Here is an 8,064-nt window from a genome sequence, read left to right as displayed (position 1 = left end):
AGAATGCTATTCCCCCCACCCGCCCCTTTTTCTGTTCATTAAAAGGACTTAAATCGACAATGTCCCAGTAGCAGTGTTTACTGAGCATCTATCCCCTTGATAGTTTTGCTGCCAGTTCTGACAAAGTTTGGTCACATGGATAGGAAAGGGTTGGGTGCCCTGGGCCAAGACTATTTTGGGTAAGGAAATAATTCAGTGCTCATTCAGCAATTAGAAACTTTGAAGTTATTTGCCAGGGATGAGGTCTGCCCCTGGCAGTCTCCATCACCCTCATATCATCTTTTGTAAAGGCTGCATTGCTCACAAATGCTTTTATGTGCAAGTGGACCCTCCTGGGTGAACGTGCAGGTGGGGTTGTGTCCTGTGTCTGGGCTGACACAAGGCAGGAAGCTGGCCTTGAGAACAGAGGAAATCCTGAGAATGTAAATCCCTGGGAATTAGCAAAAATTCCTGGAAGAACTTCATTGTTAAAGTCTGTATAACTGGTAGGTAGGCTCAAAGCCGAAGTTACCCAGGGGTATCTTCAGTATCTGGGTTGTAGGAGGAGTGAATAGAAACCAGCACTATTATTTATGATAATAGTGTAGCTGTGGTATGTAGAAAGGATAGAATTAGAAAATACTCAGGCCCAGAGAAGGATGGAAGGATCTGGAAGGGCCACAGAGGCATAGAGGGATCTCCTTGGCTGGATGCTGTGAGGAGGGATTGTGGGTTCACCATCCTCTTTTAGGGCCTTCTCCGTGAGGGGGTGGGGGTCCTGGTGCTCCAGTGGACAGGGCACCTTCTCAGTTCTCAGCTGTCAGAGGCTGATACACACACGCACTGCAGAGAAACTGCTTTCAGAGGCATCTCAGTGAGTCTGGGACACTAGTTCCATCTGCTACTTCTGTGTAGTAGGGGGTTCCTGTTTCTGGTACTCCACTGTTTACAGAGGAGTAAAAATTTATCAATACTTGGGGAAAACAGACACATTAATTGGGCCAGCTCCCAGCAGACATTAACCTTCCTCTTCCTCCTTTTCTAAATCAATTATGTTGACCCAGAGAGCCACCTGAGATGGAAATTCTCAGGAAAGATTAGAATGTCATCACAGGAAACAAGGCGAGGGTAGGAGTGGGAAATCGGGCTGATATTAGAAGCTCACAGACCCTCTGACTGGATTTGGTAGAGGGCCCCATAATAAAATCCTGACCACAATGAGTCACAGACCATGGGTCGGATTATTAAGAGAGTTTAGGATACCTGTAGGAGGACAGGACCCTTCAACTCTTATGCATCAGTCACAGTCTCAGCTCAGGTGGCTCTGGGCCAAGGTGTCTCATATCCCTGTGTTAGTTGGTCTGGAGAACATTGCTCTGAGCCTTTGAAAACCTTGACTCAGGTGCTGGAACCAAGTTCTGAGTGCTCATGTGCCTGCCGTTCTGGGAATCTGTGCCCTTCATCTGCAGAGACAGGGACTGAAAAGGTCAACTCGACATACAGAGAACCCTTCTTCAAGTTCTCAAAGAAGGAAAACTAGACAATATATCTGCTTTAAAGTGAGTAACAGGGATGGATCACAGAGCCCTATTAATTCAATATAGAAAATCAGATTATCTATGAATAAGGAATAGCTACAGGTGCCTGTAGAAAAGACAGTGAAAATACAGTCCTAGCCACTCACTCTAGTCTCTTAAGGTCAATGCAGAGTCAAAAAGAAGAACAAAAGAGTAGTATTAAAAGGTAAGGTTTTTTTCTAGTTAACCCTGGGCTACCCAAGGTTTAACCTTAATCTCACCTTTCCATGAGGGCCCAGGTCCAGTTTCTGAGGATGACAGTTCCTAGAGCAAGTCCGTTAGAAAACAGAGCTCTCAGAGGGGTGACTCACAGGAAGGATTCAGATTCCCTCTTGAGTCCAGTGTCTATTCAAATAAAAGAATGATGAAGCTGGGCCACACTGGTGGCAGTGTTAGATGTATTGGAACCATTATTGGTTCTGGAGGCAGAACTTCCAGGTCCTGATTTTGGACAAGCTGTTGAACTTGGGTCAGAGAGAGATAGAATATAAGAAGAGAAGGGTTCAACCCTCCATTGCTGGTTTTGAAGGTGCAGGATAGGGGCCACAAGCCAAGGAGTGTAGTCACCTCTAGGAGCTAGGAATGGGTCTTAGTAGATAGCCAGCAAGGAAATGGGGATTTGGCTGCAACCGCAAGGAATTGAATTCTGCCAACAACCCAATGAACAGGAAACAGATTCTTTCCTAAAGCCTCCAGAAAGTCATGCTGCCTGCCAACACCTTGGTTAGTACAGGGAGGCCTGTACTGGGCTCCTGACAGATTTGTAACTGAACACATTGGCCGTGTTTTAAGTCACTGCATTGGAACCTGGAGGGCCAGATTCCCCTTCTGCAGTAACACCTGGCCTCCATACCTCACAGGATTGTTGTGAGGATCAGATGAGATAATGTCTGTGAAAGGCTGTACTATTACCGTCCTGGACTATATTAATTCTGGTACCTTCAGAGTCTTAGTTTCCCAAGAGTCTCCCCCAAAGGACTTTACTCTCAGTCCTAAGATACCCCTTTGCTCCTCTCCTCACTGGAAGTGGCCCAGAATCTTGGATTCCTGGGTTAGAGAGGCTGACTGAAAGCATCTAGCACAGGACAGGTTCTCCCAGTGAACAGGAGATGAGCCTCTCTCCCCTCTTTCCCGTGTCCCTCTTCCCAGGATGGTTCATGCTGTTTCAGGGCCCAGTGCAGCCTGGGGTTGACACTGGGGAGGAAACCAATGGGACAGGGAGTGTGAAAGACAGCCTTTGTGTGATGAATTAGAGAAGCACTGAGAAGTCTGGGATGTGGGGGAACACAGTGTGTTTCCTGCTCTGCTTGGCCCCCAGCCATGCCTTCTTAACTTTAGCTTATTCCCCTTGTCTTTTGCAGCCTGTTATAGGCAGTTGGTAGCAACCATTTGGTCAAGGCCCCTGCTGTGCGTTGTGTGACACAGTGGCTGTGGATGCTGACATCCTCCTGTGTAGGGAGCATGTGGAAGATGCCACTGCCTTGGAGTGCCATAGCTCCATCTTTCTTCTGAGGGAGTCAGCTATGCCCTTGGCCTCTCACTGACACTCAGAACACCCATAACTAGTCCCTCTCTTAGCCCCTGTACTGCTGTGGTTTCCACCTCACTGAATTCTATGGGCTCTGGAACATTGGCTTCCATCTTTCCCGTGGACTCTCCAGAGTACCCCATGGGGCCCATCTTCCCTCCCTGAACTCTTGTCTCCTTTCCTCTCAACTGTGTCCTGTTTTCTCAAAGCACCTCCTTGTCACTCCTTTCACCCCATCACTGGCTTTCCTTTTGTGTCAATTTGGTTGGATAAGCTAAATTACACAGAAGTTTCTGAGCATTGTTTTGTTTAGGACCCAAACCTTCCTTTCTATGTATGACATGATAGGGCATTTTAGAATTTTGATTTCTGGCCTATTACACTATTTTTCGTCCCTAGATCACTTCTTGGTTGAGTCTCATCACCTAGGAAATCAGCTGATTAATTCTATGAAAATTGCTATCAAGAGAAGTTGGGTGGCACCCAAAGAAAAGGAAGTACAAACCCAACACTGTAATTGCATACTGAAGCTGAATCATGAGCAAACTGCAGCCTGGACTCACGGAGGAATGGCTCAGTGAATATTGAGGATAAAGACCTCAGAGGTATCATAGTTAATGGATAAGAAATGTCAGCAACTTAAACCTTAGCTTTGCAGAGCGAAGAACAAAGAGAAAGAACAAAAGCACATGCAGATTGCAGCATGGCGATCGGCACTGGTGGTCTTGTCTGGTGGGTCCTGGGAGATGGGGATATGTCGTGCAGCCAGCAGTTTGGTCCTGGTGGTCTTGGGTGGAAAGTGCCATTTCCTGCAACCACCTGTTTTGGAGGTCTCAAGATGACCTTGCAGTGATTTTGAGTCACTTATGTCTTTTGACTGGAGCAAGGGTTTTACTGTTGTGTTAGTTGTTAACAGTACCTGGGGCAAGGTCCTTCTCAGTGAGGTTCCACCACAATCTTTCTCTGCTGTCTGACCTAGCAACTTAGACAAAATGAGAAAACGTGTGTTATTATTCAAGAGACTGACAGGAGGAAGAGAGTTAACCGAATATTTTGGTGATTCAGAAGAAAACTCTGTTATCTAGGTACCAAATAACTTGGTCATTTTATGGAAGGAAAATTCTAATTTTACTCTTTTTTGTGTATCATCTGTATTACAATCAGCAGTAAAAGATCTGTAAGCCTTTTTCTGTGAATAAATCCATTAACATAGAATATACCCTCAAATTTGTCATTTATAGAATTAAAATAAATTTAATATACTTTTATTTTTTAAGCCTTTGTAATTAAATACATAATGCATATATAATAAAATTTTAGTTTAAAAATATAATTTATATTAGCATATTGAAACAAATGTATGTATTACATTTAATTATGATTTAATAAATCCTTAGCAGACAAGCGATATTCATTATCTTGCATATACATTCACATTCTTCTGTAATTATTACATGAAGAATCATCTGAGTCATTTTTATTAATTACCACATTTAGCTAAGGTACCAATTTTTGTTTTCTCCAGACACAGGGAAAACTAGAAGGCAAGAAACCAAGAACTGTCTAAATTTTTTGTAGTATGTGTTTTAGATTACCTTTTATCTTTTTAGGAGGCAGAGTAAATACATTATCCAAAGGCATTTACACATTCTATTAATTTATAGTCCTTTGTACAATGTATATGTATAAGTATATATTAAAACTATATATATAAATTTTTTAGCTTAGAAACTGTTCAGGTATCCAAATAATATATATCAAGTAACTCAACATTTTCTAATATCTTAGCATTTTAATTATTTGGAAATTATAATTTTAGCTAGAACGTTAAGTCCTCATGATTTGTAGTATTGTCCGAGTTTTACAAGAGCAAACCTCTTTAAAGGACATCTGTTTTATGATTTCATTTAAATACAATTTTATATTTTGTTCCGACAATGATCTTTTTCTTGTCCTATAAAACCAATGTATAAAATTTAGAAAGTTTAAATCTTCAGAAGTTTTAATCTTAGTCATATATAAACTGGAATATTGCCTTAGCATTCATTTTATATAAAAAATAGGCAATATAGACATATAGGTGTCTTTAATAAATATGATTAACTTATTTCAATTTGTCCAAAATTTATCAGAAATATTACAGGATACTTTAAAATATATACTTTCATAAATTTTGTATTCATGAAGCAAAATTTAAATAATCATAAAAGATATTTAAAAACTCATAGAAAAGCTAAGATCTTTTCTTCTCTCATAGCTATAACACAAAGGCTATTTAAATACATCTGTACATTTTATATTGTAAAATATATGATTTATTGACACTTTTTTCTTAGGTATATTCAACTACTTAGTATGCAAAATAATGACAATGATTTTTTTCTGAGTGATTAATTTTAAAATTTCCCAAGTGATAGAAAAAGAGAGGGATAGAGCAACCATATCTACAAAAATGTGTGTGAGAGAGATAGTTTTAGACAAATATGAAATGACCACTGTAAAAGGTTATCGTCTCTTGTTAGTTCTCGAGAAGTGAGAACATCTAGATGCAGGAAAATCTTTTTCATGTAGACACAGATACAGAAGAGAAAGTCACTGCAGCTGGTTTCAACAATAGTAACTCAAGCCTGTCCTGGACAATTTTATCAAGCCATGCAATTAAAAGCCAGTGTTTATTAATACCCAAAGAATGGACATGGAGGGGAAATCTCCGATATTAATCTCAGGGACCTCTCTCTTTTAGAAAGACCAGCTATACAGTCTCCTCTTGAGAATTTCTTTCCCATTTTGCCTCAGGCACTTCTCAAATGAACATTCTTGTTCATGCCAGAGTTCCCCAAGTGACTACTAGAATTTTAATTTATCCTCAGTGAAGTTATGTCAGGAGGTAGCCCAAGCTTATTAGTAAAGCCCATGAAAGAGTGCTTGACTATTGATCAAAGGTAAAATATCACTTGTGTTACTTGGTGACTTGAGAAACCTGACTCAGGGAATGTGTAGAGAGCTCTTTCCCAAAGCCAATTTCTAATACCCAGAGAAGGCTGGGGAAAGTTCTCACAGACAGAGGACGGTGGACAAATGGAAGATAAGAGACGGTGTCAAAAGCCAGCTTTCACTAGGGGACACCAAAGACAGATTGGAAACCAAAAGTTACAGGAGACAAGTAGTAAACTGATGTTGAAGGACCAGTGTCTAAATTCAGTGCACAACCACACAAAGAGAAAGGGACCTTGAATGTCTTGAGACTCAAGAAGCCTCAGATATGCACATTATTACTGAGTCAAGAAGGCCAGTCCTTGGTAGGGAGTCTTGGGCAAATATCAAGAGAACCTTCAGATGTCCTAATCAGGACACCAGGAGTAAAACTATAGTCCGACAAAGTCATTTATTGGTGATGAGGGAGGTCACAGAACAGAGGAACCATGGGATATGTCATCAAAAGGAGAAGCTATGATATAATTTTGGGGAAGGGTAGCATTAGGTGAAATTGATATGAAACAGTATTTTGATAATTTGAAGCAAATAGGTTTGTGTGTAAAGGGGCAACATTAGGTCTGGATAGAAACTGCAAAATAAGATATATGTGGAACATTATATCCCAAACCCTCGTACCTGAGCCTGCATGTGGCTTGGACATCAAGGTGGCTGCTCTGTGACAAACTGAGTTAGATCCTGCAGGCAAGAGCGAGAGATTTTTTTTTTTTTTTAATATATCTTTATTGATTTCAGAGAGAGGAAGAGAGAGGGGGAGAGAGAGAAACATCAATGATGAGAGAGTTGTCATTGATTGGCTGCCTCCTGCATGCCCTAGACTGGGGATCAAGCCCACAACCCGGGCATGTGTCCTGACTGGGAATTGAACCGAGTTCTCCTGGATCCTAGGTCCATGCTCAACTGCTGAGCTATGCCCGGCCAGCAAGCGCGAGAGATTTTATTCTTACTGAAGTGATTTCAAAAACAAAGTTTCTTATAAACTGTGATTTTAGAAAACAAGATTTCCCTGGAACAAAGTAATAACAGTCATGCTACTGAGTGTCATTAGGACACTTTACAGATGGAGTGTTTCCTTGGGAGAAATGTAATTTTCTGCTAACTTTGCAGCTGGCTTTATGTGTGTGCTGTGGTCTGGCTGCCCAGATTGATGAATGACATGGTGGATTTTCATTTTCTCAGGCCAAACTAATTTTCACTTTTTCAATATGTAATCTAGTTTTGTTTTACCAGTCTGTGGAAGTTGCCAGAAAGAAGCTATGGTGGCCTGGGACCTTTCCTGGAAGTGATTAGTCTCTTCCCTTCTTTCCTATTTGCCACTTCCTAGCATGGGCTATGCAATTTTAGGGCCCCAGTACAGCCTGGGATTGTTCCTGAGGGAGGAACCCTTAAGGAACAGAATGAGAGAGCAAGCCTTGGAGTGAGGGATAAAGATGTACTATGAAGCCTAAGACATGGGGGAAGGGGAAGGGGCAGCATGCTTTAGGTGCCCTTACTCTTGCCAGATCCTCTTGCTCCCATCCTGTTCCTGGCTGCAGCTTGCAGCCTCTTGCAGTTTTGGTAACTGCTGGGTCAAGATCTGTGCGGGGAGGATTGGGAAAGCATCACTGTGCAGTCTGACCTTCTGCTTTTGGGAAGCCTATGAAAGATGCTGCTTCCTCTGTCCCCTTTGGTTCCCACTGCTCTCTGCCTGAGCCCTCTTTAACTCTGGCCTCCACCCTTTTACCAGCCCTTCTGTCTGAGGCCTTTCACCCTGGCCTACTTATTAGCCTCTCTTCCCAGGACCCTACAGTGACTCTTCTTTCCTGCTGTGTCCTATCTTGTGTCTGACTCTGCTCTTGCATAGTCTGTTTTCTTCTTATTGTGCCCTGCCCTTCACAATGGGTCCCTTCACTCCCTCACCACTCTTCACCCCCATTACTGGCCTGCTCTCTGCCAGCAGAGGCTCTGCCACTGGCCCCCACATTATTACTCAGCTTTATCCACTTC

This window comes from Miniopterus natalensis, chromosome 12, assembly GCF_054644295.1.
Source record: "Miniopterus natalensis isolate mMinNat1 chromosome 12, mMinNat1.hap1, whole genome shotgun sequence".
NCBI lineage: Eukaryota > Metazoa > Chordata > Mammalia > Chiroptera > Miniopteridae > Miniopterus > Miniopterus natalensis.
The sequence above is the reverse complement of the archived record's forward strand: the minus strand, read 5'-3'. Positions refer to the sequence as shown.